This window comes from Ursus arctos, unplaced genomic scaffold, assembly GCF_023065955.2.
Source record: "Ursus arctos isolate Adak ecotype North America unplaced genomic scaffold, UrsArc2.0 scaffold_6, whole genome shotgun sequence".
Classification (NCBI taxonomy): Eukaryota; Metazoa; Chordata; class Mammalia; order Carnivora; family Ursidae; genus Ursus; species Ursus arctos.
The window spans coordinates 46549910-46561645 of NW_026623078.1; the positions used below are offsets into that span (position 1 = coordinate 46549910).

General features: G+C 41.7%; 1 protein-coding gene across 1 annotated transcript in view; it reads right to left on the bottom strand.

Moving 5' to 3' along the window:
* Positions 1–7942, bottom strand: part of CDH17 (cadherin 17) — a 69934-nt gene extending 61992 nt beyond the window's left edge. Inside the window, exon 1 of the mRNA XM_026495728.4 lies at positions 7855–7942. The gene's annotated coding sequence lies outside the window, so the exon portion shown is untranslated. The remainder of the gene's footprint in view (positions 1–7854) is intronic.
* Positions 7943–11736: the final 3794 nt, after the last annotated feature.

Here is an 11736-nt window from a genome sequence, read left to right on the forward strand (position 1 = left end):
TTGGACTGAGGTTGTCCTTCCTCACCTCTACGTGTTCTACTTGTCATACCTTCCCGTCTACGTCCAACTTGTCCGTTGATTTTAAAAGCACTGAATTATTATGAAAAGCTTCTCTCATAGGACAGATCCTGCGCTAAGAAGTGGCATAACCCAATAAGGGGCACAGAGTCTGCCATCATGGAGTTAGAACCCAGCTCCTACTTCCTTCATGAAATCTTGCCTGATTTCCAGCCATAAGTGTCTTCCTCTTGAAGCCCCTCCTGCCTGGATTTTTTTTTTTTTTATCGTTTATTCCTATATCTGTGTTATTGCCTGTACTAGAAAACAAAATCCTTCAAGGCAGAGGCCTTATGTTTAAAAGTTTTTTAAACTTTTTTAAACTCACAGCTTGTCATGCGATGCCTTGCATATATTAAGCCCTCAACAGATGTTTGTTAAATTCTAAAACATTTTAATTATCTGTCAGTGATATCTTATGAATTTGTCCAATCTATAAGAGCTTTCAGAATAAACATAAAATGTTCAAGGAACCTAATTTGAGATTTAAAGATTTGTTTTGATGCAAAGTAATAATTTTTTATCGTCGATGAAAAGTGTCACTCCTCTTTTAAATACAATAACAGATTTCTGCTCGGTAAATAGGTTAAGAACTGGTGGATACATAGCCTCTCTTCTTGAACTGATTTTTTAGTGCTTTTAATCTTCCAAAGACATACACTGAACGATAGAAAAGCAAATACAAATAAAATAAATGCCTTATTTTCATCAGATACTCAGACAGGCCACCGTCTGGGATGTTTCAAGGAATCTGACAAGTAGAAGCAGCAACGCACTTAGCCTTGATTTTGTCATTTACAGTTCGTCTCATCCCTCACAGAGAGGTTTCCAGTGGGAAATGGAAGTAACTGCTTTTCCCACCGCCCTGCCTACGGTCCCGTGACTCCTCTGCAGACAAATCTATCCCCCGCGGCAGCTGCTGGGAGCACGGACCCCGGAGTTCGACCAGCTGGCTCCTCCAGGACTTGGGTCTACTCATCCGTAAAGCAGGGGTGATCAGAGTACCCACTTGCGAGATTTATGGGGTTCAGCGAGTTCATATGTTCAACAGTGTTTGTTAAATAAAAATTCATTCTGCCATCCCCGTGGGCTTCGTCGGAATTTTGAACGTTGTCCTACAGAACGTCTCCTTTCACGCTCCCTGGCTTTCGGTGGCCCCGACAATGAGACGACTCCAGAAGGAGCCTTCACAGCCACATTCTTATGACCAAGTGAAGCAGGGAGGCAAAGCCCCTACCTCCATGCGTCCAGGCAAACGGCGCTAATGCGGGGATTCTGCCAGAAGGGGACTTTAGCCTCTCAAACAAGTCTTCCCTCCATTTCCTCTTTGCATGGACATAATTCCACTAATGAGTAGCACATCCTGGATCATAATATTGCTGGAGGGAGAGCACAGTTTAAAGCTGAAACTGCCTAAAACGGCCAAGCCACACACACTTGATAGATTTCCTCACCAACACTACTTGGACAAGGATTGGAGAACATTTCTAGATAATTCAGTGACATTTTATCTAAACTACCTGAAATGGTTGCTACAACCATCTGCTTGGAATTTTTGCTATTTGTTGGGGTTTCCCTCGGGCACAAAGACTAAATTCAGACAGTTTCTATGGCAACTATCTGAGAGGTCAAGTGCATCCTTAGCGACACAGGTCAAAGGTTTTTTGGGGGGTGGGGGGGATTTTGAAAAGCCACCACCACTTGCTTTTAATCCTGGACAAATATGGAATCAGGGCTGCTGGCCTTGCTGCCTGGGGCTGATGCCTTGATTCACCACAGCCCACAAAACACAAATCCCCCCACTCCCTGAATCAGTGTCCAGCCGAACAACCATGGAAAGGCAGCGAACACTTACTGAAAACAATCAGACTTCTATATGCATTACCTTACTGATTTCTCATAAGAACCCGATGAAGCCGGTACTATCAAAATCTACCTCTTAGAGAGAAAAATTAAAAAGCGAGGGTCAAAGAAGTTAAGAGACTTGCCCAAGATCACACTGCTGGGCTAGTTTCCACCTATGCAATTATTCATAAACATAATGAGACACCTAGTATCACTTCATCCATTACACATCTTCCCAAAAATTCAAAAAAGTTTTTCTTTTTTCTTTTTTTTTGGAAAGAGAGAGAGAAAATGCAAGTACAGAGGAGCAGAGGGAGAGAGAGAAAATCTCAAGCAGACTCCACACTCAGCATGGAGCCCAACACGGGGCTCAATTTCACGACCCTGAGATCATGACCTGGGCAGAAATCAAGAGCCAGATGTTTCAATGACTGAGCCAACAAGGGGCCCCATTTTTTTTAAAGATTTTATTGATTGCTTCTTTCGTTCATTCATTCATTCATTCATTGGCGAGAGAGAGAGAAAGAGCATGAGCAGTGGGGCAGAGGGAGAGGGACAAGCCCACTCCCCACTGAGGAGGGGAAATCTGGATATAGAAACACACCGGGAGGGAAGATAATGTGGACACATGGGGGAAGACAGCCATCTACAAGCAGAACGGAGGGGCCATGGTCCTCTGAAGGCCATGACTTTGGATGTCTGGCCCCCAGAACTGAGACAATACATTTCTATTGTTCAAGCCACCCCATCACTGGTGCTTTGTTATGCCAGCCCTAGCAAACTCATACCCCAAGCAACTCTGGTTTTGACTGAGAAAGGCACCACCATTCCAGGATAGAGGAGGCCTCGGACAAGGCTGTGTTCAGTTATTACACATGCAGTACCCACGGCATCTCAGGGGTCCACTCAAGGCTTGATTAATTCTCCTGCTGTGTTCCAATTCCTCCAAGAGGCATTTTTAGACACTCTTGTCATTTCCCCATTTATCTGAGTAAGGACAAGGAATTTCTAGGTCCCAGGTCTCCAAACGTTCAATAACTCAACACACAAGCATCGATTTTCTCCCCTTGCAAAAAGCTCAGTGATAGGCAAACCTTAAATAGAGTTAGTCATCTCTCATCCTTTAAAAAAAAAAAAAAAGGCATTAAGGGCTTTGAATTCAAGTAATTTACCCTGCTCAAAGGTTGAACTATGCATTTCCAAAGAACAAAGAAGGTGCAGGAGGAGAGGACTAGAAAATGTGTTTTCAAATATCATAGGTGATGTGGGCAGGAAAGGATGTGACTAGAATTCATAATACCACCAGGACCAAACAGCACTATAGACCCTGTGCACCTTTTATCACACCTCTGCACGGTATATAGCTAAGAGCGGCATAAATTATAAAGCAAATCCAGATATGAATAAAGATCAGATTAAAAGCCTGCTCGCACCATTGTTCATCAAGTAATGTTCAGATCAATCATGCCCATCTTTTTGATCTCACTCGCAAATCTCTGGCACCAATAACATCTATTAAGGTTTAAAAAAATCACAGGAAGATCCGAGTGATTTGCACTCTTGGCAAATTAGGGACCCAATTAAAGTGGCCATTAACAAGCTAGAAATAAACAGGCAGCCATAAAAGCAAGGCTGCTGCCTCATACTTCAGACTGCTTTAGGAGGAAGGAAGGAAGGAAGGAAGGAAGGAAGGAAGGAAGGAAGGAAGGAAGGAAGGAAGGAAGGAAGGAAGGAAGGAAGGAAGGAAAGGAGGGATGGATGTTCCCCCAGCCCAACACACAAATACAAGCACTTTGGTCTCTCACTAAGCTTTGTAATGTAGATACGCCAATCTTCCAGTATATGCAAATCTGGATTTACACGCATACAAAATTGAGGGTGATTATTTGTTGTATCTATAGGTTCATGGTCAGATGAATGGGCTCCTGAAAGATACATGCTCCCAGGGCGCCTGGGTGGCTCAGTTGGTTAAGCATCTGCCTTTGGCTCAGGTCATAATCCCAGGGTCCTGGGATTGAGCCCCACATCAGGCTCCCTGCTCAGTGGAGAGCCTACTTCTCTCTTCCCTCTGCTGCTCTCCCTGCTTATGTTCTCTCTCTCTCTCTCCCCTGTCAAATAAATAAAATCTTCAACAACAACAACAAAAAAGAAAGATACATGCGCCCCCCCCAGGACTTAAAATGTTTTAAATCTATATGATTGATTTAAATACAAATTACTACCATAATTATTCTTATGAAAGAAAAAATGAGCTCTAAGGAGTATTTTGATACCTGTGTTTAAGCTCATTCCTGGCTAGCTTTCATTCCACCCAACACTCCCTGGAAGTGAGTGAGGGAAGGGGAAACTCCCGTCAGAGCCACACACAGTGCCCAGCCCTGAATGAAAGCTAGTCAGGGTAGGTCAAAGGGAAGGGAGGTGCCCTCATGGGAACAGGTGGGTATCTAGCCATGGTGCTTCCCTGACGTCTCGAACAGGCTGGCAGTAAGAACGTCAGTGCTGAATTCCCTTTGGTGTGCAGGTTCGTACGTCAGAAACCCTAGGAGGAAGCGAGAGAAGAATCTGCTTTCCTCCCTCCACGCCAGAGCATCATAAGGGCCTTCCCTGGCCTGAAGAGGAAGGTAGGAATCGCTATGTCTCATAAAAGATGGCTTAATTATTTTTGACAAAGCGTTTCCGCATGTATTATACAACAGTTATCTGTGTATCATAAAGCATACAGATCAGCATTTGTCAAGATAATAAAATCACACATTCTGTCCTTAGAAATTCAGTATGAGGTAAATCTGAATTAGATTTCACCCCATCGGGTTTAGACACGGAGATTAAAACAAAACAAAACAAAAATCCCCCCAAACACTTGCTGTAACTCTAGCTCATTTATAAAGTAGCCCGGAGGCAAGGATTCACGTCATGAAAATGTACAGTCCTGCCATGTGGCAGCTTCACTTTCTAATCCCTGTAATTAGATCATAACTGACAACTGGGATGGGCAAGAGAGTCAAAGAAAAATGAAATTAACTCTGTCTTCCTAATACCATGCCTCTATGCTATCTCATTCATGAGTTAGTTTTCTTTAGTTGAAAAAAAATTTTTTTTAATTAGCTGGCATTTTATGAGCACTTACTAAGTTAAGCACTTTGGACAATTTATTTCATTTAAATAGCACAACAATCCTCTAAGGTAGGTCGTGTTGTCATCCTACAGGAAAGGAAACTGAGCTCAGAGAGGGTGAGGAAGGGGTGCCAATCTGACCGCAGAGGCTGAGCACAAATCCCTCCCGGTGGTGAAGAGGTGCTCATCCCTAGTTTAAGCATTCCTGAAGAGCACAAATCAACCATTTTGACTTCTGTCTCTTTCTCAAGAACACAGGTCTTACTGTTTGAAGATAATTAAAATATGGTAAGAAATTATTGATTCAGACTATCACGGATGAGAGGATTCAGTATGTCAGTCTTACATAGAATCTTTTAAGAGAAATCGAGTTTTCTTTGTGCCATATACACAATAACCAGGTATAGCTTGGGCTGTTACATATGCTCAAGTGAAAATCAACTTTTTTTAATACTCCAACCACTAAATAATTATGTTTTTATTACATTTATATTTACTGTACCTCCATAAACATTTCTGTTTGTTCTCACAAGTAACAAATAGGTAGATAGATATTCCTGTAACAAACTGAGGTACTTTTCTCTTGTGGAATCAGTGAGTAAACCATAGAATGAGCCCCAGTCTAGGTTCAAGACCAGGGATTTCTGAATGAATCCAATTTTATGTCAACGATTAAATCTATATATGCTTATCCATGTAAACTTAGACCCATAAAAGCCCTTGTTTGTGAGCCGTTGGAGAAAGGGGCATGATGACTCATGCTCAGCTTTCCTTCTCAGAGTAATGTCTTTTATCATGGAAGAAACGTGGGGGCACATTCTCTTTTCCAGAAAGTTCTTTTGACAACAGACTAAGAAGTTGCGTTTCTGCCAGCATATATTTTGCTTTTTACAAAAGAAGGGAGGTGGGGGCACCTGGGTGGCTCAGTCGGTTGAGTGTCCCACTCTTGATTTCAGCTCAGGTCATGATCTCGGGATCCTGGAATTGGCCTGGCTCCATGCTCAGTGGGGAGTTTGCTTGAAGATCCCCAACCTCTCCCTCTGCCCCTCCTCCCCCTCAAATGCTCTCTGTCTCTCTAAAGTAAGTGAATAAATCTTTAAAAAAAAAGAAGAAGAAGAGGAGGAGGAGGAAGAGGAAGAAGAGGAAGAGGAAGAAGGGAGGAGGCACAGGAAATGCAACCTTCACCTTGAACAACAGTGACTTTTCCCAGGGGTCATCTAGGCAAGTGTCCAAGGACGCCACACCCACACCTCACCAGAAGACTTACACAGTTGACCCTTATACAACTCAAGGATTAGGGGCACTAAACCCCTGCACAGTCAAAAATCTGCCTACAACTTCTGACTCTCCAAAACCTTAACGACTAACAGCTACTGTTGACAGGAGGCCCTACTGATAACATAACCAGTCAATCAACACATATTTTCTATGTTATATGTATTATATATTGTGTTCTTACCACAAAGTAAGCTGGAGAAAAGAAAATATCCATCTCCCTCACGACCCTGAGATCACTACCTGAGCTGAAATCAAGAGTCCAGCTTAACCAACTGAGCCACCCAGGCGCCCCTAACACTTGAACTTTCTAATGGAGAGAAGAGCTAACATTCATCAAACATCTACCACGTGGCAAGCAATATACCAAACTCTGCAAGCATATCTAATTTACTCTCACAACTGCTTGGTTAGGCAAGTAGCTCCATTTTATAGATGAGAAAACTAAGGTTCAGGGAGCTTAAGCAATCTGCTCAGTGCCCACTGGCTGGTAAAAGATGAAACTGGCCTAACCCATCTGCCCAACCCTGAAGACTCATAAAGTCTACACCCTGCAATCTGCAATAAACCCTCACTCAGCAAAAGACACTTCGCTTCCTGGTGAGAGCTGAACATTGTCCATTTTTCCTTGTCACCCAAATGTGCTTTCTTTTTCTTTTAAATTATTTTTCACTTGCTATCTAAGTTTTTAAAGAAAAATAAAAACAAGAAAATATCAGAGAATGTGTCGCCCTTCCAATCTCCTGTTGAGCATCTCCCATTGCCGAGGGCAGCTGTCCCCAGAAAGTCCCCCACAATAAAGGAAAAACCAAGGCAGAGCAGAGACCAGACCTTGGAAGACACAACAAGCTGTATACAACCTGACATCTCAAAACGATCGCTTGTGAGCAGATGGAACATCCAGCACCAAGCTGGAAACAAGCACCAAAAGCTGACCGACACACACACCAAGTCTTGCTCTCCCAGTTGTGAAGGCGGGTCTGTCCCTCTGTTTTCAATTCTTATGTCCAATACTTTTAAGAAAGGGTTTCTTTTCTCCTAGGCATTTCCCCTCCCCCACTGTGGCCCAGACAGTCCTAATAATCTGAAATCGAACTTCATTCTCTGAGAAGTAGATAGAATGTTCATTTGTTGAAGACCACATCTGAGATGACACTGCATAAGAATGAGATTCCAACCCTGATTTCTAGAATACAGAGCCCCAGAGCATCTTAGGACTAGGCACTTTTATGTTTTAATCACAAAGAATGGGTATAACACTCATTTAAACATCCCCAAACTCCTCTTTCCTTTAATTCCACAGTCAACCTTGATCCAACCAAAGCCACTTCATTAAATAAATTTATAAAACGGGGAGACTAGTGAAAAGAAACCAAAAAAGAAACTGTGCTCCGTAAGTAAAACTTGTCACACTGAGAATAAACATCCCTCCCCTTCCCAGCCACATAGCACCTTCAAGGAATAAATTTGTCCAGCAACTTCTTAAGTCCCCCCTTCCACAATCTATTCTGTCATTCTTGAAGAAGTACGTTATCAACATAGTTAAGACATGTCAACCCTTACCTTTCCGTAAGTAAATAACAAAATGGTTGTTAAAAGTTATTTTCTTCCATTCAGCTGTTGAGACTCTTGCTGGGGCTTGAGAATCTCCCTGGAGAACACTCCCTTTACACTGCTCTGCTTGCCCAGCCTCTCCCTTCACCTTCAGTCAAACATTAACCATCAACTGGCTTTATTGATTCCCAGGGGTCATCAGATGTCATAAAAGGTATCATTATATTCACTACAGAAAAGAAGTGGGTTTGTACCAAAAGAAGCTAATTCATACCCAATACCTCTCCAAGCAGGTGTCCGAAATTTTTGGATGCAGAGAAGTAAATCAGAAGACAAAAAGAAGTTAAAGTGGAGAAACTTTCCATGTATTCAACGGGCCATAGAATTTGAGCTCCATGACATCAAGACAGTTTATCCATATTTTGTACACCCGACGTTTAGCATAGTGTCTGCATAGAAGACACAATTAACAAATATTTGTAAATTCCATCTCAAACACAGAGTGCAGGGTGCAACGTCTGAGCAATGACGCAGTTCACTGATAACCAGCCTGGAGAGACATAAGAAATAACTCAGAAGGTGTAGCCAAAGAGGCGACCTGGCAGTGCCTGCTTCTGAAGTTCAAGGGTCCTCTTCAAAGTCTGCATGAAACAACCAGTAGTCGCCTGCCCCCCAAACACACACAAGTCCTTCACCATTCTCTTCACAATTCTGAGAATACATTTACCCATAGAGCAAGTTACTTCTGCCACTCAGAATGAGGTTTCCAGTTAAACAGTAAAAGCCAACAGCCCCAGATTTCTTAAGTCAAGGTGTCCTTTGGACTGATTTTTGATTCCCATCTCTCAGTCACTCTGGAAATCCACCCTGGAGAATCAATGTCACTTTTGTGTCATATGTGTCACACTTGATCCTGTTTCTGTTGACCTTCTGATACTCATTCCTGGGCTTCTCCTGAGCTGTGGCGTGCTCTCCATTTGTCTCTAGATGTGTGTCCGGCATAGTGAAAGAACAAGAGCACAACCCACTGCCTAGATGGACTTCTTCTTTCTCAGATCCCTTAAAAGCCCAGGATTGCTCTAAGCCTCATTTATCTTGAGAACCTTGAAAGTGAAACCATCTCGTCATAGGTGAAAGGTTTAGCACACCCAGTGGACTAGCAGGTCTAGGAAAAATCCTTCTCCTTTGTCTCACAGCCAACATAACTTGCAGGAAATGAGGTCAGTGAGGCTAAGCAATTCTCAAATTCACAACACCTCTGCCCTCCCATTAGTTAAATAAAATGACCTTGTTCTACAAAATCAAATAGTTTCCCATGTATGTTTCACTTCCTGAAATCAATGACAAGACTCTCACTGGCATTGCTCTAAAAGGAGTTTGCTTCTTTAGAAACATTTAAATAGTGTATGTAAAAAAGAACTTTCAAATCTATAAGGTGGTTTTTTAAAGAGTTTATCTGTTTATTTGAGAGAGAGAGAGAGCGCGAGCACACGCATACATGAGCAAGGGCGGGGATGGGGGGAGACGCAGACTCTCCGCTGAGCAGGGAGCATGATTGGGGGGCTGGGCTTGATCCCAGGAGCCCGGGGTCATGACCTGAGTCGAAGGCAGATGCTTCATCAACTGCGCCACCCAGGTGCCCCTTATAAAGTGTTTTTTAAAGTAAATACATGTGGGGCGCCTGGGTGGTACAGCGGTTAAGTGTCTGCCTTCAGCTCAGGGCGTGATCCCGGCGTTCTGGGATCGAGCCCCACATCAGGCTCCTCCGCTGGGAGCCTGCTTCTTCCTCTCCCACTCCCCCTGCTTGTGTTCCCTCTCTCGCTGGCTGTCTCTCTCTGTCAAATAAATAAATAAAATCTTAAAAAATAATAATAAATAAATAAAGTAAATATATGCATCACTTTTAGTCATCCTTTCTCGGCAATCATATACAGCTGTGTTCATGGCCTGTTGGTTTATCAGTTTAAAAATATGTTTTCTCACTTAATCTTTACAGCATGTACACAAAGTAGATTCCATCTTACAAAGAGAAAACAAAAGTTTTACCTTTTGCCCAAGTCACACAGCCTGTGATTACAGAATTAGGACTCCAACCCTGGTCTGCCTGATTCAAAGTCCAACCTATTCACCATAACTATAAAATCTGCCAAATTATTGTTCTTCTAGTTCCACGTGACTAATAAGAAAATCCACAGGAAGAAAGGCCCCTGTACGACACCTGTCCTGATGGAAGATAGCCAAGATCCGAAACTGGGCTTCTCTGTACATTCTGTGCTCCTTCTAGCCCCTAGCTTCCAAGTCAGAGAAGGAGGTTGACTAAACTCTAAAAGGCCAAAACCACCCATCGGAAAAATCAACAGGTGATCCCATCTGTAAATTATAAAGACTTTTTCTGTGCTCTCCGGGATAACCGGTTAGCATGGTTCTGAGAGCTGTGTGTTTCATCATTATAAATTATATATACTTATAATTTATAAAATTGTCTGGATTTTATCATTCTATATGTTCTGCCCTGTGTTTCAGGATAAACACCATTGTGTCTTAGGAATTCATTTTCATCCAAAAATTAAATATTGCTAGTTCAATAGTTTAATACTGACTCAGTAATAATGGGAATAAAGAAAATTTAATTGGCAAATTACTGATTCCCTTTCTCAGAGCAAAGGAGATATAAATGATTTATATAACAGAAACAGATGAGGAACTGAAAAGATCTGGGCAGATACTTTTAACTGATTCACGGTGTTTAAAAACATTTTAACACTTTTGTCTAATGTTAACCATTCCTTCGACATTAGCCCTAGAAAATGTATCAGTAATATTGTAATTTATCAACAATGCAAGTTAGCAAGGAATAAAGTTAGGATTGACTCCCAGATAAAAACTCCATGAAAATTTGGAATTATTCTTAAAATTCTAAGTATGTTACATTTCCAATATTTTTACTCTTGACACCTCGAGTAAATGAAATCCATGAATGCTAAGTTTCTCCGTCTTTCATGCACTTGCATTTTAATATCTACTGTGTGTGTTACATAGCATGCATTTTGAGAACATTTTATCATGAGTTTATCAACACACAAGCCTCACCGAACAGAAGTGTACAAGAATATTTTAAATTACTTATTTAATATCTGTCTTGCTCTTGTTAACTTAATGATGGCACAAACTTTGTCTCCCATGGGCACTCAGTAAATATTTTTTAGAATCAAACTCATTTCAGTTGCTTATTTCAGTAATTCGGAACAGTCAGGATCGCACACAGGCTCCCCCAAGGCTCACGGGAACCCAGACAAGTAAAGGATTTCTCAGGCCCTCAAACCAATATCTTACACATTTTGTTTCAATTTTTTAAAGTTTATTTTTATTTATTTTTAAAATTTTATTTGTTTTTATCTTTTTTTATTATAATAATATTTTTTATTTTATTATGTTAGTCACCATACAGTACATCCCTGGTTTTTGATGTAAAGTTCTATGGTTCATTAGTTTGTGTATAACACCCAGTGCACCATGCAATACGTGCCCTCCTTACTACCCATCACCAGCCTATCCCATTCCCCCACCCCCCTCCCCTCTGAAGCCCTCAGTTTGTTTCACACCTTTTGTTTCAAATTTATGTAGTGAAACGAGGTGAAATTAATTTTCTGCTAGTGAATGTTTTAGGCAGAAACAAGATTTTCCCTGGTTACTTTCACAGGCCAGGACGGTGTCCATTTTCTGATGAATTTAAGCAACACGGCTCTTCTAGGTAGCTCTGATACTTGTCTCTGGGTTTGTCTGAGTCCGGGTTTTTGTGTAGTTGTTGTTGTTTATAGAGACAGCAGAGGGGGGCAGTTTTAAAAGCAGAACACTTTAACAAACTATTAAATGATTTAAGACTCAGCTCAA